The sequence below is a fragment of the Macaca nemestrina genome, chromosome 15, assembly GCF_043159975.1.
Source record: "Macaca nemestrina isolate mMacNem1 chromosome 15, mMacNem.hap1, whole genome shotgun sequence".
Lineage (NCBI taxonomy): Eukaryota > Metazoa > Chordata > Mammalia > Primates > Cercopithecidae > Macaca > Macaca nemestrina.
This window is the reverse complement of record NC_092139.1, coordinates 63,056,427-63,081,849: the sequence shown is the minus strand read 5'-3', so window position 1 is coordinate 63,081,849 and position 25,423 is coordinate 63,056,427. Positions and strand designations below refer to the sequence as shown.

General features: G+C 36.1%; 1 long non-coding RNA gene across 3 annotated transcripts in view; it reads right to left on the bottom strand.

Annotated features, from left to right (window-relative positions):
* LOC105472998 (uncharacterized) overlaps nucleotides 1–25,423 on the bottom strand; it is a 53,760-nt gene that overhangs the window by 5,725 nt on the left and 22,612 nt on the right. Inside the window, exon 2 of one of the 3 annotated variants that reach the window (XR_011613717.1) lies at nucleotides 23,053–23,142. The exons of the other annotated variants lie outside the window; for them this stretch is intronic. This is a non-coding gene — a long non-coding RNA (uncharacterized lncRNA). The remainder of the gene's footprint in view (nucleotides 1–23,052; nucleotides 23,143–25,423) is intronic. 3 annotated transcript variants of the gene reach the window in all.

Below are 25,423 nucleotides of genomic sequence, written 5' to 3'. Positions count from 1 at the left end.
ATATTCCAGAAAATGTTCCAAGGCTATTGAATTGTCTCCAGATGAAAAGAGGCTGAAAGATTTGCATTGAAGGGGTGGGGCATTGACCAGTGGGGTAATGTGTCCTCACATTATGTTTTCAGAACATTGTGGTTATAGAATCCTACATCTGAAAGCCATGCACACACAATGTCACACACAGATAAGATCAGGGAACAGTATTAGGTTGGCATATAGTACTTTTAACCCAAAGATTGTTGGACTGAATCCATTTTAAATAAATAGTGTGAGAGAGAGATATGTGGCTTGCTGTATGAATTCACCTTTATCATCTTTGATTTCAAGTAAAAACATAGTTATCTTTGAAAAAAGGAGAAAGAAAAATTCTCTGACAGAGAAATATATCCATATGCATTTAAATACAATGATATTGCAAAACATGTTGAACCTCTGTGATATGGTTTAGCTGTGTCCCCACCCAAATCTCATCTTGAATTGTAACTCCCACAACTCCCACTTCATGTTGTGGGAGGGAGTAAGTGGGACATAATCGAACCATAGGGACAGGTCTTTCTAGTACTGTTCTCATGATCGTGAATAAGTCTTGTGAGATCTGATGGTTTTATAAACAGGAGTTCCCCTGTACAAGTTCTCTCCTTTTTGCCTGTTGCCATCCATGTGAGACATGACTTGCTCCTCCTTACCTTCTGCCATGATTGTGAGGCCTCCCCAGCCATGTGGAACTGTAAGTCCCTTAAACCTCTTTCTTTTGTAAACTGCCCAGTCTCAGGTATGTCTTTATCAGCATTGTGGAAACAGACTAATACAGTAAATTGGAACCAGTAGAGTGGGGTGCTGCTGAAAAGATACCTGAAAATGTGGAAATGACGTTGGAACTGACTAACAGGCAGAGGATGGAACAGTTTGGAGAGCTCAGAAGACAGGAAAATGTGGGAAAGTTTGGAATTTCTTTAGAGACTTGTTGAATGGCTTTGACAAAAATGCTGATAGTGATATGAACAATAAAGTCCAGGCTGAGGTGGTCTCAGATGGAGATGAGAAACTTCTTGGGAACTGGAGCAAAGGTAGTGACTCTTGTTATGTTTTACCAAAGAGACTACTGGCATTTTGCCGCTGCCTTAGATATTTGTGGAACTTTGAACTTGAGAGAGATGATTTAGTGTATCAGGAGGAAGAAATTTCTAAGCAGCCAAGCATTCAAGAGGTTACTTGGGTGCTGTTAAAGACAGTTTTAAAAGGACAACAGAGCATACATGTTTGGAAAATTTGCAGCCTGACAATGTGATAGAAAAGAAAATCCTATTTTCTGAGAAATTCAAGCCAGCTGCATAAATTTGCATAAGTAACTAGGACCCCAATGTTAATCACCAAGACAATGGGGAAAATGTTTCCAGGGCATGTTAGATACCTTTGCAGCAATCCCTCCCATCACAGGCCTGGAGGTTTAGGAGAAAAATATGGTTTCACAGGCTGGGCTCAGTGTCCCTCTGCTGTGTGCAGTCTAGGAATGTGGTGCCATGTGTCCCAGCTACTACACCTGTGACTAAAAGGGTCCGAGGAATAGCTCAGGCTGTTTCTTCAGAGGGTAGAAGCCCCAAACCTTGGCAGCTTCCACATGATGTTGAGCTTGTAGGTGCACAGAAGTCAAGAATTGAGGTTTGGGAACTTTTGCTTAGATTTCAGAGGGTGTATGGAAATGCCTGGAAGCCCATGCAGAAGTTTTCTGCAGGGATGGGGCCCTCATAGAGAACTTTTGCTAGAGCAGTGCAAAAGGGAAATGTGGGATCAGAACTCCCACACAGAGTCCCTACTAAGGCACCACGTAGTGGAGCTGTGAGAAGAGGGACACTGTCCTCCAGACTCCAGAATGGTAGATCCACCAACAGCTTGCACTTTGTGCTTGGAAAAGACACAGACGCTAAATGCCAGCTGGTGAAAGCAGCCAGGAGGGGTACTATATCCTGCAGACCACAAGGGCAGAGCTGCCCAAGACCATGGGAACCCACCTTTTACATCAGTGTGGCCTGGGTGTAAGACATGGAGTCAAAGGAGATCATTTTGGAGCTTTAAAATTTGACTGCCTTACTGGATTTTGGACTTGCATGAGGTCTATAGTCCCTTTGTTTTGGCCAATTTCTCCCACTTGGAATGGCTGTATTTACCCAATGCCTGTACCCCTGTTGTATCTAGAAAGTAACTAACTTGCTTTTGATTTTACAGGCTCATAGACAGAAGTGTCTTGCCCTGTCTCAGATAAGACTTTGGACTGTGGACTTTTGAGTTAATGTTGGGAAGGCATAATTGGTTTTGAAATGTGAAGACATGAGATTTGGGAGTGGCCAGGGGCAGAATTATATGGTTCATCTGTGTCCCCACCCAAATCTCATCTTGAATTGTGATTCCCACAATTTGCATGTGTCGTTTCAAGGGAGGGAGCCAGTGGGAGGTAACTGAATCGTAGGGGCAGATCTTTTTTGCGCTGTTCTCCTGATCATGAATAAGTCTCATGAGCTCTAATGGTTTTATAAACAGGAGTTCCCCTACACAAGTTCTCTCTTTTTGCTTGTTGCCATCCATGTAAGATGTGACTTGCTCCTCCTTGCCTTCTGCTACAATTGTGAGGCCTCCCCAGCCATGTGAAACTGTAAGTCCATTAAGCCTCTTTCTTTTGTAAACTGTCCAGTCTCAGGTATGTCTTTATCAGCAGCATGAAAATGGACTAATACAACCTGTAATTTTTTTAGTCATATACAACAATACATAGTTATTCTAGTGAAATGGTTTCAGACTTATTATTTATTGTTATTTTATTTGATTTGGCTTTTTCATCTGATAACATTAAACTTTTCCAATTATTGGAGAAACCCAACTACATTATTAGTTCAGATAAGGATTTAAGAAAATCATGAACTAATGCAAAAATATTAGGCAAAAAAATGTACCTTATACAATAAGCCAGAGAGAAAACACCAAAATAATTCAGAGTTATATCAGGGAGAAATTCCAATCAATTTATAGTATGATAGGTACTTAAACGATTTAAATGAAGTTAACCTGAGTACAAGAGTTGACAGCTGACTTAGATAGCCAGGTGTATTTCTTTTTGAATTAAAATGTACCGCTTCTGGGAGTAACACACAATTAAAATATATCAATAATTTCTTTTTCTATATAGCATGAATTGTTCCTTTCCAGAAAGCAACCAGAACAGAGACAGAAAAGATACTAATAATAGAGAGTTGATAGTCAATGTTTAGTTCAAGAATGTTTCAAAGGAAGTGTGGTCCTAATTTGGATCAACATCTAATTGGTTCACTTAATTACTCTGTGCCAAGAGTAATTGATTTTAGACCTAGAAATAAAAACACATCTACAATCAGGGGAAAAAAGTAATTTGGGCCCTTTAAATTGGAAGCAGGGTGAAGGTTGCTTCTAAAAAAGTGTGTAACATGAGTGAGGTTTTTATCTCCTATTTGAACTCTTATTTCAATATCCCTTCCAACCACAGTTATCACCACATTAAATACCAGTGTAATTTAGACCTTGATTATAAAATGCTCAGATTGCTAAAACAAATTGTTGTATTATCTATACAGGAAGCATCATGCACTTAGATACAATTAACGATTTAGATACAGAAATACATCTGAGATATTTCTGGATGGCTTCCAGACCACTGCAATAAAACAAATAATGAAGCAAGTCACATGATTTTTTTAGTTTTCCAGTGCATATAAAAGTTATGTTACACAATACCATGGTCTATTAAGTGTGAAATAGCATTATGTCAAAAAAAGTACATACCTTGTTAAAAATACTTTTTTTAATTGAAATATTAATATTTTTATTATGTCATTGAACTAGGTGGTGCTTATCTAACATTTCCATGTTAGACATCCATGCTTACTTATCTAACATTTTATGTTACACGTTCCAAGTCTGTTTTATCTTGACCTGTGCACTATTAAGTACCAGCAGAGAGTGATCAATATTATTGTCCAAAGCAGTGCATCACAACCTTTATTGGGCACTGGAAACACCTGAGTATCTTGTTAAACTGATCACTTGGACTCGGGAAGGGGAACATCACACACCGGGGCCTATCATGGGGTGGGGGAGGGGGGAGGGATTGCATTGGGAGTTATACCTGATGTAAATGACGAGTTGATGGGTGCTGACGAGTTGATGGGTGCAGCACACCAACATGACACAAGTATACATATGTAACAAACCTGCACGTTATGCACATGTACCCTAGAACTTAAAGTATAATAATAATAATTAATAAATTTTAAAAAAAGAAATGTAAAACTATGCAACAACATACCTTGAAAATGACCTTTAGGATTCAAAATGGTTTAAAATATATGATCTAAAATAATATTTATCATAAAGAGGAATGCCCTCTAATATTCTGGTGACTTCGATTATCCAAGAACAATAGGTAGTTTAAAAAAAAAGAATAATTAAAACAAAATACAACAGTGGAACATCATTGTAACACTACTTTTCTCATAGTGAAATAAGTTAAACATCAAATGTGTCCTGAACCCTGCGACATAACGTATTCCAAATTTCATCTCATCAGGAGAGACTCAGATGTTTTGAGTAGGCCTCTAGAAGTATGAATAGGTATCATTGCTATAAATATTCTACACAAGAACTTTTATTATCCATCTAGACAGACAATGGTATTGACCACTTCAGATACACACTTCTATATACAATACACTATATAAGCTAGAAAATAAGTTAACATGACTCATCAATATGGAATCTTTCCTATCAGTGTAACAGTGCAGACCTGTGGTTTGTAGACCAATGGCACTGACACCACCTGGGAGCTTTGTAGAACTACTGACTGACCCCAATGGCCTTAATGTTCCCCCCAACTTTAGACAAGCTTCTTTCTGACTATGACCTCCTTTTTTGTAGAGCAATTACTTTGGAAAATTTGCAATTGTAAATTCCTTGTCTGCCCCTTTCAGATGTAAATCTTCTACAACCTAGGAAATTCTTTTTCAAGGACCTGGGCACCAATCCTTTGAAATGTAATCATCAAGCAAGATAGGGCCCTACTTGCCAGTCTCTATAGGAGGGTAGGAGCCTAACTTTGATAAGGAACCATTAGCAAACACAGGTGGCCTAATCATAAAAACCAGCCCAGTCACATTCTCCATCCTGCCTATGTCCTCCAGTACTTTTCCATTAACTCACCCCAGCATTTAAAAATCCTTTCACTTTTTGCTTCAGTGGAAGAGTTGAGATGAAACTCTTTCTCCTATTGCAATAGTCCTCAATAAAGTCTACTTTACCTGTTTAACCAATCTGTTCAATTGTTCTTTTACAAGACTCTCAGTCTCATGTCTGAATCCGAAAATACTTTATTTCTAAAAAAATGCTAATAATCTTCTCAGTATTAAAAGAATAGTAATCGTTTTGCTAGTGGAGAGTCTTGTTTCAATATTGATGGCAGCTAACTGATTAGGGTGGTGGTTACTGAAGGTTGGAATAGTTGTGGCAATTCCTTAAAATAACAGTGAAGTTTGTCACATTGCCACTCTTTTTTTCAAGACAAATTCTTTCATAATATGTAATGCTGTTTGATAGCATTTTACTCACAGTAAAATTGACTTCAGTTCTTTCAAAATTGGAGTCAATCCTTTCAAAACACACTGCTGCTTTATCAGTTAAGTTTATGTCATATTCTAAAGACTTTGTGGTCATTTCAACAATGTTCACAGCATCTTTGTCAGGAGTAGATTCCATCTTAAGAAATCACTTTCTTAGCTCATCCTTAAGAATTGAATCCTCATATATTCAAGTTTTGTCCTGAGATTGAAGCAATTCAGTCACATCATCAGGCTCCACTTAAAATTCTAGTTCTCTTGCTAATTCTATCACATCTGCAGTTAATTCCTCCGCTGAAGTCTTGAACCCCTCAAAGTTATCCCTGAAGTTTTAAATCAAATTATTCCAAACTTCTGTTAATGTTGATGTTTTGACCTCCTCTCATGAATCACAAATGTTCTTAATGGCATCTGGAATGGTGAATCCTTTCCAGAAGATTTTCAATTTACTTTACCTAGGTCCATCAGAGGAATCACAATCTATGACAACTATAGCTATGAAATGTACTTTTTTTTTTTTTTTTTTTTTTTTTTTTTTTTGAGATGGAGTCTCGCTCTGTCACCCAGGCTGGAGTGAGTGCTGTGATGCAATCTTGACTCACTGCAAGCTCTGCCTCTTGGGTTCACGCCATTATCCTGCCTCAGCCTCCCGAGTAGCTGGGACTACAGGCGCCCGCCACCATGCCCCGTTATTTTATATTTTATTTTTTTTGTATTTTTAGTAGAGACGGAGTTTCAACATGTTAGCCAGGATGATCTGAATCTCCTGACCACGTGATTTGCCCACCTCGGCCTCCCAAAGTGCTGGGATACAAATGTGAGCCACCGCTCCCTGCCGAAATGTATTTCTTAAATAATAATATTTGAAAGTCGAAGGCTGCAGAATAGATGTTGTGTTAGCAAGCATGAAAACAACATTAATCTCCATTTATATCTCCATCACAGTCATCTATTGGGTGATTTGGGTGCATTGCTGCTCTATTCTATTAGGTGACCAGGTGCGTCGTCAATGAGAGTCATATTTTGAAGGAATTTTGTGTGTGTGTGTGTGTGAGCAGTAGGACTTAACAGTGAGCTTAAAATATTCAGTAAACCATTCTGTAAACAGATTTCCTGTCATCCAGACTCCGTTGTTCCATTTCTGGAGCGCAGGCAGAGTACATTTAGCATAATTCTTGAGGGGCCTAGGATTTACGTTCTGGTAAATGAGCATTGGCTTCTGCTCAAAGTCTAGCTACATTAGCTCCTAATAAAAGAGTCAGCCTGCCCTTTAAAGCTTTGAAGTCATGACATCTCCTCTCTAGCTATGAAAGTTCTAGATGGCATCTCCTATTAAAAGTTCATTTAATCTACATTGAAAGTCAATTGTTTAGTATAGCCACCTTCATCAATTATCTTAGCTGGATTGTCTGGATAATTTCCTGCTGCTTCTATATTAGTAATTGCTGCTTCTCCTTGTACCTTTATGCTATGGTGACAGCTTCTTCCCTTAAACCTCATGAACCAAAGTCTGCTCACTTTAATTTTTTTTCCTCCATCTTCTACTCCCCTGTCAGCCTTAAAGCAATTGAAGAGAGTTAGGGGCTTGCTCTGGATTAGGCTTACGGCTTAAGAAAATGTGGCTGGTTTGATCTATCCAGACCACTATAACTTTTTTCTTATCAGCAATAAGGTCATTTTGCCTTCGTATTACTTATATGTTCACTGGAGTAGCACTTTTAATTGTCTTTAAGAATTTTTTCTTTATACCGACAACTTGGCCATTTGGTGCAAGAGGTCTTGAGTATCCACTATCTCAGCTTTTGACATGGCTTTCTCACTAAGCTTAATCATTTCTATCTTTTGACCTTTGATATAAAGTCAGAGTCCTATAACTCTTCCTTTCATCTGAACACTTAGAAGCCATTGGAGGGTTATTAATTGGCCTAATTGTAATATTGTTGTATCTCAGAGAATAGGGAGTCCCAAGGAGAGGTGAATGGATGGGGGAATGGTTGGTCTGCAGAGCAGTCAGTATATCCATAACATTTACAGACTAAGTTGGCTGTCTGATATAGGTGTGAATTGTGGATTCCCAAAACAATTGCAATAGTAACACCCAAGGTCACCTATCACATAACAGATAATAGTAAAACTTTCAAATATTGCAATAATATTTCAAAATTTGAAACAATTAAATTTTGAAATATTGTACCTATCACATAACAGAGAAAATAATAATAAAAACTTTGAAAGATTGCAATAAATACTAAAATAGAAACAGACACATAAAGTGAGCACGTGATGTTGAAAAAATGGTGCCAATGGATTCGTTCATGCTGAGTTGCCGCAAACTTTCAATTTATAAAATATGCCTTTTCTGCAAAGCACAATAAAGTGAAGCACAATACAGTGATTTCTGTCTATGCTAACTTTGTTAGAATCTTTGGGGTAACAATGATTCATAGGCATTATTTGTATAAAATGCATGGTGTGATCTTTTATTCTAACAGAAGCAAGATTTGTTTATTGGTTGTTGTTTGTTTTTGAGATGAAGTTTAACTCTTGTTACCCAGGATGGAGTGCAATGGCACGGTCTCGACTCATTGCAACCTCCGCCTCACAGTTTCAAGAGATTCTCCTGCCTCAGCCTCCCAAGTAGCTGGAATTACAGGCACATGCCACCACGCCCCACTAATTTTTGTGTTTTTGGTAAAGACGGGGTTTCACCATGTTGACCAGGATGGTCTCAAACTCCTGACCTCAAGTGATTCACCCGCATCAGCCTCCCAAAGTGCTGAAATTAGTCATGAGCCACCGTGCCCGGCTCGTTGTTGTTGTTGTTGCTGTTGTTGTTTTCCACATTGTTTCTGCTTTAAGTCTGTACAAGGGAGAAAAAACCTCCTTTTGCCTTAGTCCTTAGTGGTCTATAGATATCAATCAAATGTCTGCTTAGATGACAAATCATTCTTTCCCAACCTTCTTCTGTTAAAGTGCTTCAGCCACTTTTTAAAGTGCTTAATGTAAGAACGGGACACTTCATGTGCCATGAGAGGGTACACTGGGTTACGTTTCTTCAGCGACTATCAGTACAGGAGGTGGCATCTGCCCTGTGCAGCTTTGGAAACCTGAAGACGGAACTTGCTTCTTCAGCAAAGTGAAATGCAAATGCCTTAAGATCCACAGATGCTAGCATCAGGCTCCTTATATCACAGTAAAAATCACTGTTAATGGCCACAGAAACATAACTAATTTTAATTTATCTCCTAATTCAAATATGTGGAGAATATTTTATGCTAAAATAGTACATTATTCCAAAATATGACATACTAAGACACATCATGTTTTGGGTGTCTCAGGGTGGATTCCATACATTCATTATTCACCATTTCACTTCACTTAGAGCTGTGGCTGGCTGAGTGGGAATATGTGTTTTGTTTTTATTTTCACACTGATACCTCAAAGACAGATGAATAGAATAGAAATTTTCATATTTCACTTTGCAGTGACACACAATATTCCCTCCAGGCTGTTTTACATTTTGTTGTATAGTGTATGATTATCAACACATTTTTAAAATGTTTCTTTTGGTTATCAAATAATATGGGTTAGTTTTAAAATTTTAGAATCAATAGAAAAGTATACAGAGAACTTACCATCCACTCATTGCATATTATAAGCATGGTATCTATATTTACATTCTTTATTATATTTTAGGACTATATATGTAGACTGAAATTAACATATTTACTATTTAGTGATGCATCATATTTACTTTTATTATCATTTTGTTATTAAATATTTTTAAGTCAGAATTTAAAGTGTTTAGCATTTCAATATAAAATTGACTCTTTAAAAAATTCAACTTTTATTTTATTTTACATGGAAGTGGTAAATATGCAAGTTTGTTACATGGATATATTGTATCAATTAAGACAAAGAATTTCTGGCTAAGTCCACAATTAACTCTTAAACAATGTGGGGATTAGGGGTTCCAACCCCCACAGAGTTGAAAATTTTGGCTCCCCCAAAATTTAACTACTAATTTAACTACTAATAGCATATTGTTGACAATAAACCTTACTGATAACCTATACAATCAACCCATATTTTGTATGTTACCTGTATTATATAATGTATCATTGCAATAAAATAGCTAGAGAAAAGAAAATATTATTAAGAAAATAAAAAGAAAGAAAAACTATATTTACTATTTGTTAAAGGAAAGTGGATCATCGTAAGTCTTCATCCTCATTGTCTTCATGTTGAGGAGGCTTAGGAGAAGGAGAAAGAGGAGGGGTTGGTCTTGTCTCAAGCATGACAAAGGTGGAGAGGAGGAGACACAAGGGGAGGCAGAAAAGACAGGCATATGCAGGGTAACTTTTAGTGGAAGAAATCCATGTATAAAAATTCATGTATAAGAGGACTCATACAGTTCAAACCCTTGTTGTTCAAGGATCAGCTACACACACACACACACACACACACACACACACACTCTTCTTGTAAGGAACTCACACCGGAAATCAAATCATGTCTATGTATACAGTTTTATTATTATGTACTTTGTAATTCCATTACATGATAGCAGAAGAATCAAAATTGCAATTTTTATACCTTTAAAAACAGTATTTGTTAATATACAATTAATTGAAGATTCTATAAAATACACTTATGTCCATTCCATAATTATGGTCATCATTCAACTTTTTATTCCTTTTTCTCTCTTAACTTATACCTCTTCCACACTTCCACTTTTTGCTATGACCTCTGAACTGATAGTCAGCTTCACAATGACTTATACCTTCAAATTTTGGGGGAAGATTCCCTTCCCATTTTTGCTATAATTGGAACCTGGCTCTTCCTCAATGATATTTCCTCCTATAAAAATCCTCTTAATTATTTTCATGCAAAATATCCTTTACCATTGGTTTTGGAGATGAGATCACTCTTCTCCTTACTGCTTCTGGATTTCTTCCTTTTCCCCTAGAAGTACCTTATTTGTGGTAGTTGTCAGATGATCTCCAGATTATTGATGATTACTTTTAAAATTTTGACTTATGTTTTACTATAATAATCTCCCACATTCCTGAGTTAATTCTTGGTAATTTCTAAAGCCATATAGATAATATTTCAAATAATCTAAATAGCTACGTCTTGAACCCCCTCTTTCCCAATCTGTAACCAAATGCAAAGAGCTCATAACGAAGAACTAATTTTCTCTAAAACCCACCTCCATCACAACAAAGCTCTGTGCCCTTGGGTAGATTAGTTAATGTTTACTTGTCTCAATCTATATATATATACACACACACACACACACACACATGTAATTCCTTTATTATACGTATATGTAATAGGTGCACCTACTACATAGTATTATAGTGAAGATTACATAAATTTATGTGTATATATGTTTGTAAAAATTTATTAGACTACTGTCTGGTATGTAGTTATGTTTAACAAAAGTGTTTGCTGCCACTTTCACATTTTGCTTTCCCATTCAAACCACTTAAACCAGTGGTCCTATTTCATTGTCATTAATAGTATTTTAATGATCCATTATCTCAACTTCCAGAAACTTACTCTTATACTGCTACAAGCTTCCTTTCACACTCATTGCCTCTAGTACCAGGTCGGAGATTCTCTGTCCATACTGGAATGTGTACACCCTTGTGTCTACTGCATTACTGTCACTCACACATTATCCTATGTCCTAAATACTGAACCCATTCATTTTAATTTCCCAGGGTCAGCATTATAATCACTTTAGTGTTTTTCTCCTTCTAATTTTTGCCTCTTGATACTTATACTCACCTTGCAAAATCCAAACCCTAGTGAACAAAACTTCCATTATCTTCCTCATCTGCATGCAGCTAAATCTAAATGAGCAACCACAATGATGGATCTCACTTCAACTTTATGACCACTAACCTCAGAAACTTTTTACTTCTTTTCTTGTTCACCAATCCTCATCTATTTTCTTCGTCCATTCACTCTAGCAATTTCTCAAATGACTAATTCAAAAACCTCCTTCTTTCTCTCCACAGCTATTGATTTCCCTGCTTTTTCTTTATCCCATAGCAAATATCAAAACGATCGAGAATCTTTCCACAATTTCCATCTGAACACCTATTTGTATCTGAGAACATATTCTTTCTTTTTGTAACTGCAAATAAACTCTGTGACCGACCTATGGTCGCCTGATGCATTTATGTGTCTACTGAACCCCATCTTCTCTCTTATTCATGGATTTTGTTCCAGTGATTTTCTTTATTATTATTATTATTATTATTATTATCATCATACTTTAAGTTCTAGGGTACATGTGCATAATGTGCAGGTTTGTTACATATGTATACTTGTGCCATGTTGGTGTGCTACACCCATCAACTCGTCAACTCCTCAGCACCCATCAACTCGTCCTTTACATCAGGTATAACTCCCAATGCAATCTCTCCCCCTTCCCCCCTCCCCATAATAGGCCCTGGTGTGTGATGTTCCCCTTCCCAAGTCCAAGTGATCTCATTGTTCACTTCCCACCTATGAGTGAGAACATGCGGAGTTTGGTTTTCTGTTCTTGCGATAGTTTGCTGAGAATGATGGTTTCCAGCTGCATCCATGTCCCTACAAAGGACAAAAACTCATCCTTTTTTATGGCTGCATAATATTCCATGGTGTATATGTGCCACATTTTCTTAATCCAGTCTGTCACTGATGGACATTTGGGTTGATTCCAAGTCTTTGCTATTGTGAATAGTGCCGCAATGAACATACGTGTACATGTGTCTTCATAGCAGCATGATTTTCTTTGATTTATTTTGTTTCATAGTATTGACCTCCCCCTGAATAAACAAACATGCTATTATTTCTCGTATTAAAAAAATCTTGCTAAACCTTTCTCATTAATTCTCTTTTTCTGCTCCTCTCTCCAGAAAGAAAAGTAATTGTCAAAAGTGGTGATAGTATGGTCTTTACTCATTTTCTCCTTTTTTTTCTTTGCACATCAACACTCCAATTAGGTGATTTTCCACCAATCTGCTAATTTTTTGCCATTGATCAATACCAATTCTCTCTCTGCTAAGTAATCAGCAATATTTATTAGAGGAGTACTTATTCTTTTTCATAAAGTACTTTTTTCATTGAACTTCGTTCACACTTTATTCTCCTAATTTAATTTTTACTTCATTTGCTTCTTCACCTTAGTCTATATTTTTCTCATCATCTTCCAGATTCTCTTAATAAAACGTGGAGTTTTCTGCAGCTCACGGCTTGGAGTCCACCCTTACGCCTCACTTTCTTTTTTATCTGCTATCTAAATGTCCTTTGCATGCTAATGGATTACAACATATTTTTTTCATCCTGGAATTCTTCGCAATGCCCAGATGCATACAGCCAACTGCAATGGACTGAATGCCTATGTCCCCCTAAAATTCATATGCCGAAATCCGAAACATGTGATGGTGTTAGGAGAAGGGGCCTTTGGGAAGTCATGAAGGCATTCTTTCTGCATGGGATAATGCCCTTATAAAAGAGACAACAGAAAAATACTTTACCTTTTTAGCCATGTGAGGTTACAGTGAAAAAATGGCTGCCTGTGAGGAAACAGGCCCTCAGCAGAACCAAGTCTCCTGGTGCTTTGATCTTAAATTTCCCAGCCTCTAGAAGGGTGAGCAATATATTTATGCTGCTTATAAGTACCTGCTCTGTGGTATTTTGTTATAGTAACCTGAATAGACTAAGCCCCAACTTTCCTTAAAACATTGTTATTTGACCATGAACAATACCAGACGATACCACGACAACATGGAAAAATGTATTTGAAAGCAAAACTTTAATTTCATGTGACATATGCTATAAAGAGCTAAGAAAATTTAAGAGCTAGTTGTTTTCTTTTTTTTTTTTGTTTTTGTTTTTTGAACAAAATAGGATCCACTGTGTTGGAGACTCGATATTATGTGCTTGTCAAACAATTCTCTTTTATAAATGAGGATACAATCTAGTGTGTTCATGGTCATCAAATGATTTGCATGAAAAGTTACATTTTATTTGTGGTTTTTAAAACATCAGGGACCATAAACTGGGCTGGTTTACTCAGCTCTTCATTTTTTCGTTGTTGTTGTTCTTGGTTATAATAATTGTCAATTATGGAAAATCACATTGACTAACAGGATAAACTCTATATGCATTTTATTTCCCAAGGAATTATATTAACTTTATTTTTGCTGAAGGTTGTATGTTAAATCAATGTCATGTTTTTATACTACTTCTTGAGTAGGAAATTCAGATTTTAAATTGTATTTTTCCTCCAAAATGAAGAGCAGTGCTTAGTTAAACAAAAGATTGATGATATGTTTCAAAAATTATTATTTAAATATAAATAGCTACATCATTCAGAGCATGCCAAATTGAACCTCTGACATTTTTCATTCAATCTGCAAATTTCTATTTTAATCCTCAGTATATGGCAATTTGACTGTTACAGTGGCTCAGGTCATGAACTCGTGAAGTTATTTCTGATTCCTCTTTTTCTCTCTCACCTCACATTTACTTTCAAAAATATCCAAATTCTGACAACATCTTACTACATACACCAACACAACCCTAATCCAAGTCACCTTGATCTCCTTGATTATTGCAATAGAAATGTAATTGATCATCTTGTCCCAAAGAGTATTCTCAACACTACAGCCAGAGTGATTACTTTAATTCTTAAGTCAGATCCTCTCATCTTATGGTTAATTTTTTTCCAATGAATTTCCATCCCACTCTCATAGTTATGATGATAAAAACCAACAAAAATTCAAAGTCTTCAGGACCCTACAAGACAGTCTGGCAAGACATTAACTCTTAAATTAATACTCTTCTCTTGTCTATTATTTTCCTGTTTGTTCCATTCTTCTTGCATTCTGCAAAGACTCCAGGCATTGTCAAGCCTAAGGTCCTTCGCCTTTACTGTTTTGTGTGCTGAAAACTTGAGCCTCAGGTATTTCATGGCATCTTCTGATATCTTTTTTAGATTAGATCACTCAAATGTAATCCTCACAGGATTAATATAGGAAAATATAGTGATGCTTTTCCTAATCTTTATCTCTATGTTACTTTACTCAATAAGTCTTACCGCCCTTATCAGAACATATATATATACACACATACACACACACAAACATATACATACACACATATACATACATGTATGTGTGTGTATATATACATATAAATAATAGTGTTAATCAGTAAAGCAAAAAGAAGTATTATGTTCAAAGCATGAATATGACTTTACTATTTTTTATAAACTCCATTTTTATTTAAATAAAATACACAATAATATTGTTTTTTTCTTTTCTTTTCTTTTCTTTTTTTTTTCTTTTTGAGGCAGGGGCTCACTCTGTCACCCAGGCTGGAATGCAGTGGTGCAATCTTGGCTCACTGCAACCTCCAACCACTGGGCTTAAGCTGTCCTGCCACCTCAGTCTTCCAAGTAGCTGGGACCACAGGCACACACCACCGTGCCTGGCTAAGTTTTTCTGTATTTTTAGTAGAGATGGAGTCTCACCATGTTGCCCAGGCTAGTCTCAGACTCCCGAGCTCAAGCAATATGCCTACATCGGCCTCCCAAAGTGCTGGGATTATAGGCATGAGCAACTGCGCCGGGCTCCAATAATATTGTATGTATTAATTTTAGTACAATCTCTATAGATGCTTTTCCTCTCAGTTTTTGTATTCAAATTTGTGCAATAAATATAATAATTCATGATACCTAAATTGAATTATTGGATTAAATTCAATTGAAAATATAACTGCACTTAATACACATGTAATTCCATATCAATATCTAAAAGCTGGCTTATATATTATAAAAATTCTAAAACGTCCTTCCATAGCAAAACATACAAAGAAAAAGGGAATCATTGCTGAAGCAATTTTTCTTGATGAATGCTAAGAAAATTTCAAAAAAATTACTGCTTTACACATAATATGGTGCTCAGAATGGGATTTAGCATAGAACGCATAAGCCAAAATAAATACCACACACAGCCACACACACACATGCATACACACACACATGCTGACAAAAGAAACATGAAGACATACTGCAAGTATAGCTCAGCAGCATAAAACATATGTTAATATGTTAGTAAATATGCTGCTAAGCTATAATTCTGTTTTTATTTGACATATGTAATATAATACAACTTTAAAAATTTATACTAATCAGCATCTAGGACTATGCTAACTATGATTAAATCTATATTCATATATGTTCCTATATCATGAAGAATTGGTATATGCAAATGTCCAGCTTTCACAGTTTTAACACTTTATTTTTCAAAATGTACACCAGCAGGTTTTCTCCTACTTTCTGGCTTATATTTAATTAGTTAATATTTGCTCTTAGTATTTGCAGTGTACTGAAAGAACTACCTTGTCACTGGAAACATTTGGGTCATGTATATGAATGCCATTCTTCAATTTGTGATTGTCAGAAAGATCCGAGGACTCTGTGACTGTGTGTGACTGCTTCTTCAATGTCTTTTGCTTGTAATTCTGAACTGAACCAACTTCTGTTTCAAGTAGTTGCACACTGGAATTGTCTGCTTGCAGTACCACACAGTACTTTCACATTGTCTGATGTGTACTACAGTGATTTATTTTAGTGACTCTCCCCTGTGTGTACAGTTACATTATTGCACATTCCCCTTAGAATAAGTGCCAGTATAGGCTGCTAGCATCCATCTCTTCTCAGCTCTTGCTCAATTCATTGTTAGTCTCAGTACCAAATTTTGCTATAGTACGTGTCATAGTCCATTTGCATTACCATAAAGAAATACCTGAAGCTGGGTAATTTATAAAGGAAAGAGGATAATTGGCTTGGCATGGTGGCTCAAGCCTGTAATCCCAGAACTTTGGGAGGCCGACGTGGGTGGATCACGAGGTCAGGAGATTGAGACCATCCTGGCTAACACAGTGAAACCTGGTCTCTACCAAAAATACAAAAAAAAAAAAAAAAAAAATTAGCCAGGCATGGTGGCAGGTGCCTGTAGTCCCAGCTATGTGGGAGGCTGATGTAGGAGAATCACTTGAACCCCAGAGGCAGAAGTTGCAGTGAGCCAAGTTCTCGCCACTGCACTCCAACTTGGGCAACAGAGCGAGCCTCCGTCTCAAAAAAAAAAAAAAAAGTTTATTTTGTTCAAAGTTCTGCAGGGTTTCAGAAAACTTACACCCATGAAAAAGAGTGAAGGGGAGCAGGCATCACATAGGGAGAGGAAGGAAGCAAGAATGAGAGAGGAACAGAAGATGCCAGGCTCTTTTTAACAATCAGTCCTTGTAGCAATTAACAGAATGCAAACTCACTCATTCCTGTGAGAATGGCACCAAGATATTCAAAAGAGATCTGCTCTCATGAACCAAACAGGATCTACCTCAATCAGGCCCTACCTCCAACACTGGAGATCAAATTTCAACATAAGATTTGGAGAAGACAAAATTCAAACCAGATCAGCATGATACAGGAGTTCTTTAAAAATTATCATGCTATGTGTAATTGCATAATAAAACCAGACTTACAGGAAGGAAGGGAGGTTGGGAGCCCCACTCTCAAAACTTTCTCGGTAACACATAAAATAAAAATGTAAAACATAGTAACACTTCTTTTAACCTAATAAATTGTTAAGCTATATATAATAAATAAATAAAATAAATGTGACTTGACCTTGAAAAGGTATGAAGTTGACTCACAGAAATCTGCCTAAGAAAAGTTACAATTTGTGAGTTATTAGACGTGATAGAAGGAGGGTCATCTGATTTGGACTGCATAGATGATACCAGATGTAAATGGGTGGGCTCCTAACATGTAGGGAACATACACCACTGGTAGTTGTTTGGGATATGTGCATATGTGTGTTTCATGTATGCTTATGTGGCTCTGTCTGGGTGGGTGCAGTTTTCTGTGCTCATCTGATGTTTCTTGCAGACAAAATTGCACATAAGCGAACTTAAAATTCACATTGTGTTTGCACTGTTTCCTGGTATATTAATTGTTTTGCAACACAGTCACATTTACAAAGCAAGTATTATAACAAAACAGACTGCACTTATTTTTTGTAGATAAGCTTTCATTACCCTCAAAATGCTGAATTTTAACCACGTCTTGTTTCCAAAATTGTGACTTTTCAATTATTGCTCAGTTCACTCATTTACTTTACGTTAAAATAAAAGAAAAAGAACAGGAAAAATAAGTAAAAAACAATTAAATCCAATCACACAATGTACTTGATGGACAAACTGCTCATAAAAACAAATGTTGTTTGGTATCATAATAAATGTTTAAATTGGTTACTATTTACATAAACCTGGAGTAGAATCAAAATGTGGAGAAAACACACGACTGTAATAACTGTTAAAAAAATTAGGCAACAAGGAATATGGCAACTGAAAGGATGTTTGTAGGTAACAAGTCTTATCAAAAATTTTGTAGTTGGGATATTTGAGTGATATTCTAAAGGAGTCCAGTAAAGAATAAAGAGCAAATTATTAGGCCAAATAAAAATGGCAATAATACAAATTGAGCACCTAGGCTACACCCAGAAAATTCATCAATAGTTATCAGTTTCTAAAGCAAATAACCCAATTCTTAGGATAATCTCCAAACTCAGAGGTGATGGATATGAGAAAGAAGAATAAAAAAGGATGAAGGGACGTCAGTCTAACATGTCAGAAATATTATGTAGGCTCTCTGGTATAGGGAATAAGGAAAAACAGAATTATTTGGCTACCATATAGTTTTAAGGGAGGGTATTAAGCTACAGTAGACTATGGTGGAATATTAGAATAATAAACTCACTTTAAAATACCTGTGGCTAAGCCAGAAAAGATGTGTGTGTGTGTGTGTGTGTGTATGTGTGTGTGTGTTACATACTCACTGTGCATGTGTTCATGAGTGGGACATTTTGTGTTCAAAGTAACCAGGAGCACTGGTTTACCGAAACTGTGATCATCTTGGGGACTGGGGCCACTGTCTGGATTATGTGAATTTCTAAATCACTGAGGCAGTGGGAAGAGGGCAATGAAGGATTAGGCACCAGTAATTCAGTGCTATGGCCTGAATTCGAAGCACATTATTTCTACCCAAAACTCATAGGCCCAAAGTGATTATATGACACTCCTTCCTTCAATTGATGAGAGAAAGAAAATGTAATATTATTAGGAACCCAGTAGGAAAGAAAAATGAGATATGACTGAGTTCTTTAGGACTATATGCTTACCACAGACAGAGACTGTGTTTCAGGAAAATGTAAAATCTCATTTATCAACATAAACAAAATCAGGCTTAAGGATAAGACACACACTTCCAGCCTTAAGCATAAGACACACCCTGCCAGGACATAAGATAATTGATTCAGTTATTCATTCATTCTCCAAGGAGAAACGACCTTTGTTGACTAGCAGAGGCCTGAAAATGCAGACTTGGGCAAGAGCCTCAGAAATAATCAGAATCATCCCGTGTTATCTTTATGACATGTCAACATTGTTGTTGCACGTGCATTGGACATGATTTTTGTGGAATGTTAACTTTTATTGGAAGGTGGAGGCTCCTTAGGATTATGATTTTCAGCCTGCTTTTGTAACCCTTGATGAATAATTTAATATTTTATAATAAATTTCATGAAGATATTTCTTCTATTTCAGGCATTGTTATATTGAAGTGAGTGCTACTGGGTTAATATCCAGAAGATAACCCCAAAAAAAGTTTTGGGAGTCCATTTGAAGCCAAATAGTAGTATTTAGGTTAAAATAATCAATCTGCAAAACTTTGTATTTATATATTTCTATTCATTATATTCTTCTATTCTTCTGACAAGTATCGGCAAAGGGCTCATAAAATATTATTCCACATACATTTTTTTCTTTTTACATTTCTCTTATCATTTACATATTGCACGGTTTTTTGAGTAAATTAAAGTAATAAACTATTTCCTGTCAAAACCTATTTCATTTCTTTTACAATGTTTCGCTAGCTTATTCAAGTAAAGTTTATAACTAAATAGAAACCTACATGCATTTGAAATTAATTTTATCTGTTTGTATTAGTGCATATTTAAATATCTGGTCAGGTTATGTGGTTAATATCGCAAGGCGACTAGTTGAAGTAGAGCATATGCTTTGATCTCTGAACTATGAAATAGATAAATGAGGTATTCTAGAATTAAATCATTGTGCATAATATTTACATAATTTGCAATGATTTTGTTAATATAGTAAAGTATTACATACTTTTAAAGTGCATTGGATAATACCTTAATCATATAAGATGGTGGTGCTGTAAAATTAGAGAAGGATTGTATGTAACAAATAGCTATGCAAAGAAGAATATTTGCATGGACTTTAAAAGCTCATGTAATAACATTCTAAATGAGTGTCACATTATGTGAACAGTCCTATTTATTTATGGGAAGATCAAATAGGTCATAGATCCTATAAAACTACAGCAGGTTTCTGAAAAATTGAACTCCACATTTATATCAATCAAAATTTTGGCTATGAATTGCCTACTTGTGCTAAAAATAGTGTAAAGCACTATGTACACAAAATGAAGGCATGCCAGCTTATTACACATTCTGAAGGGTTTGTAATCCCGATGGAGATGACAAGTCAGTATTAAATAAAAAGTAGAACAGTGGATAGCTGACATTTTGACTGGCAAGTGAGGCATTAAGAAAGTATCTATCTATCTATCTATCTATTTATTTATTTATTTTATTTATTTTTTGAGACAGAGTCTCATTCTGCTGCCCAGGATGGAGTGCAATGGCGTGATCTCAGCTCATTGCAACCTCTGCCTCCCAGGTTCATGTGATTCTCTTGCCTCAGCCTCCCGGGTAGCTGGGATTACAGGCACCCACCTCATGACCAGCTAATTTTTGTATTTTTGTAGAGATAGAGTTTCACCATATTGGCCAGGCTGTTCTTGAACTCCTGACCTCAGGTGATCTGCCCTCCTCAGCCTCCCAAAGTGCTGGAATTACAGGCATGAGCTACCGCGCTCAGCCCAGCATTAAGAAAATAAAAGCTAAAGACAAGAGAGAGGACTATGAAGATATACATAGCTTCATATATGCATGTGTGTGTGTGTGTATATATATGCAGATATATGTATATATGAAGACATACATAGCTTCATATATGGATGTGTGTATATATATACACATATATATCTATATAAATTAGAGGATGGGTGGTAATTTGAGTGGACACTTAGAAAACCACATTTAAAAAATTAACTACCAAAAATACAAAAAATTTTTAAAAGGCTACTGTATTTGATCAAATCATTATTAATCCTATAATGGCTCCTGGATAACTATAATAAATCCCATGCCACGGTAAAACTCACTAGTTACATAGAGATTATTTAACATTTCTAATGTGTTTTAATTGCAACATTAGAACACTTAGCATTGGTATGAGCAATTTTCTCACAACTAACGTAAAACACTTCAATTGTTATATATAAATTATGGGGGAATCATGCCTGATGTTTTCAGGGGACATACAAGATACCTTAAAATGAAAAAGTTTTGGTTTTCTAGAAAACCTCCAAGCAGCTTGGACTTGAGCTTCCTACTGCAGTATTAAAATGGTTTCAAGTGGTGTGTAGGTGAACCCAGCTTGTGCAATGAAACTTGTCTCTCCTCCCAATTTCTGTCTTTAGTTCTTCTCTGGCTGAAACTCAGGAGTGACAATAGAGACAGGTACGTAAGTTCTTTACCATTCCAGTCATGCCCACTTGCAATAATAAATTATATTTACATCAGCATGTATTCAAACTGTACCCATTGCTTGCGATTTTCTTGGGATCCTTTTCCCCATTAAGAGGAAGGTTTGCGAGTGCAGTGGTTCACACTTGTAACCACAGCACTTTGGGAGGCCGAGGCAGGTGGATCACCCCTGAGGTCAGGAGTTTGAGACCAGCCTGAACAACATGGAGAAACCCCATCTGTACTAAAAACACAACATTAGTCAGGCATGGTGGTGCATGCCTGTAATCCCAGCTATTCAGGAGGCTGAGGCAGGAGAATTGTTTGAACCCAGCAAACAGAGGTTGCAGTGAGCAGAGATCATCATGTCAGTGCACTCCAGCCTGGGCAACAAGAGCGAAACTCCATCTCAAAAAAACAAAAACAAAAACAACAAAAAAGAGGAAGATCTGGTGTTAACTTGCAAATAAATCTCAAATTCCCTTCCATTCTCACCTTTCTAGTTACTAGTTGCTATCTATTGAACACAATTTATGCGATTCCAGACAATTAGCCCTCTTCATGAGCCCTCTTTATCTGTAGTATTCACTTGGTCCCCCTTAGTGAGTGAGTTCTTTCTTGGTCCAATTAGCAGGCTGTATTTAATATACTTAAGGAGACTATAGTTCAATGAACTCAGGTTTTAATTGTTTCACTTAAATCTGTGTCATCTGGGTTTTTTTTTATGGTTAACCCTTGATTCGAGCTTCTCATAATCCAACTCACTCAGTCAAGTGTTTGTGATCTGTGGCTCAACAGGCTATGCATAGGTTTCTAAGGATGAGTGACATCAAGAATCTGGCCACCAAACAACACTCTGTCTTTTTGAATCTGTAAGTGGGATTCATTTCACATAGTTTCAGTCTGTTTTTAATGGGTTCAATATCCCTTCATCCAGACATAGATTAGATATTCAGTAACTGTTTAATGGACTTAGTGGCTGCCTATGGTGTGTCACATTTTAAGTATTCCCATGAGCCTTTTCAATACTTAACTATGTACATCAGTTATCATAATTTGAATTAGTAAATAAAAATGCTGAGAACTAAAGATTGTGATGCCACCAAAACTGCAGACCAGAAAATTCAAACTTTGTATTATATGATATTCCTATGGAGATTTTGACAGCCTAGAGTGAATGAATAGCAAGCCCAAAATCTTGACTCATATAAGTGGAAATAAAGGATCTTTTTGTAAGCTTTTCCTCTTTTCTTTTTGTTTCCACAGCACTTTCTCCTCCATGACCTTAGCATGTATACTTTGATCTCTGCATCTTCTGTTCTTCATGCAATTTGGTATCAAAATTTGGAAGGACAGATATTACACTTTATTAACTATTTTTACTAGTGTGCCACAATATTGGTCCCATGTAGAAGTTTAATAAATGTTGGTTAAAGGCACATTCCAGCTATGAAGTCCAGATTCTGAAATATTTATATTTAAAGAATTTTTTTGATTAGAGTATATTTTGAATATGGACCCATTTTTATGTAACTACTTTTATTCATTTATGCATACATATTTTGACATTATTTACATCACATTAGCTTATTCTTGAATGGAGTGTACTGCATTTTTCTAATTTTTTATCATATAATAATTCTATAGAATTTGGAAACCTCACTAATCTTAAAATTCTTACTGACCTATTGGTTTTTGATATGAAGTTTCTTTGGATGCAAAGTACATCATTAATATGTGAAGCAAACCTTCTATTTTCTCTCAGTTTCATAGATCTATCAAAGGCAAAAAAACTATCAGCAATACATATAATATATTCATACAACGTTTTTTCTAGGTAGAAAGTATAAAAGATGAATAACCCCTGCCCTGTGGTTTTGAAAGAGTATCTGCTGCTCTTAGGCATCTTTATGAACAATCCAAGTACAACCGCATTGCAAAATTAATGAGCCAAGAAAACGAGTCTTGGTTAGTTTTCCACTCTTTGACTTCTAACATTACACTTGTTCCTATAGTTAACATCAAAAGCACTACATTAAATTTACATGAAACATAACTTTATCTTCTGAACTATTGGAAGTTGACTAAACTCTTATAATAATAATCTTACCTGGCTCTATGTCATTATTTACAGGAAAATAATAAAGATTTAAAAAATTAATGAATCTGGAAACTACAAGCCACAAGAATGGCTGTGGAAATGAGTGTGAATATAATCTTGAGTTTCAAAAACATGGACTCTATGATTTGTAAAGTTATTTCAATGTTGTAGCTATTTTTGGAACTAAGCAATATGATGCACCCTCCCTAATACCAGTAGAAATATAAAGCATAAAGTTGGAACTCCGGCTACTTTATGAGAATATTTATCTTGGAATTGACACTCAGATGCTCTGACCTGTTGGATTTTGAACAGAAAAATATACTGCAGACGAATGGGCTATACATTTCAGTCACTGCATCTTGTAATATTGCTGGCACACAGATGAAATCAGGGGCAGCAGAACCCACTGGTGGGGAGAGCACAAATGAAGCAGTGCTGAGGAAAACTACCTCTTGTCAGGAAAGAGAAGGTTGAAGACGACATTGATTGTGAACACAGATTTCAATTTCGGTTCACAAAGCAGAGATTGCACAATATGGCAGCTTAAAAAGATACACAATTTTTCATTGAAAAAACAATAAAAATATATGTTTACTGGCAAACACAGACACATATTACAATGTGTGTGTGTGTGTTGTGTGTGTGTAACCTATATAAAGATCATTGAAATTCTTAATATCCTTAGTTGAATAATGACAAATAAAAGGAAACAATTTCAGCTGCCTCGTACCTGAATCACACACTACTTTGGGATAGCATATGCATCAGAGAAACTGGAGCATTAGATGATTTTGAAAAATGACACTAGACATGTCTAGAACCTTCCTTTTTATCATCTGACAATATACGAATCTCATTACTATGTTAGTTTGTTCAGGATTCTTCTAGGCAAAAAAAAAAATTACTCAAATTATTTTGAGAAAAGTTTTGATGTCTAAGATTCATGTAAAGTATATATTCTCCAGAAAATATTTAAATCACAGGAATTACCATGACATCGTATTAACAGATTATATTGGAACTTTCATTTAGCATTTAGGGCTGCAGAAGGAGATTATTTAGAAGTTAAGGGAGTAAGTTTGGCCCTCTTAACCTCTATAAATACCTGAGTTTTGTGCAGACACTCAAACAACTGTCTTACTGATGGATATCCCAAAACACTCTGTAATTATCCATCCTTGATTTTCCATAATGAATGAGACTTCCCCTGATCATTTTACTAATTAATACTTAATAGCTAGTAACTGCAGATATGATACTGTAAAACATGTTTGATCAAATGTTATTATTATTATCATTTTGAGCTGGAGTTTTGCTCCGTCACCCAGGCTGGAGTGCAGTGGCATGATCTTGGCTCACAGCAAACTTCACTTCCTGGGTTCAAGTGATTCTCCTACCTCAGCCTCCCGAGTAGCTGCGATTACAGGTGTCTGCCATCACTCCCAGCTAATTTTTGTATTTTTAGTTGAGATGGGGTTTCACCATGTCAGCCAGGCTGGTCTCAAACTCCTGACCTCAGATAATGCACCCGCCTCGGCCTTTCAAAGTTCTGGGATTACAGGCGTGAGCCACTGTGCCTGGCCGATAATGAAATATTATTTTTAAGTGAATCTTTTCCATTTGTTAAACTTTTATTCACGAACAACTATATTCATTATGTAGAATAGTGGTTAAATGAACAAAGTTTTATTTCAAACAGTCCTGGGTTTAAGTAAGGATTTCATAGCAAATGAAACTGGTAACCACAGGCCCCACTGAAACATTCCTTTCCACCTGTAAAACAATGAATATTAGATAAGGTGAAATATGAAAAGAACACATAGTTACTGATATATAGTAAATGATCAATATACATTCGATATGGTAAATGTGAAGAAGAATAGCACAGTGATGATAGGATTATATATTAAATTAAACTTTTTCAAACTTAGTTTTCTCATATTTAAAATAAT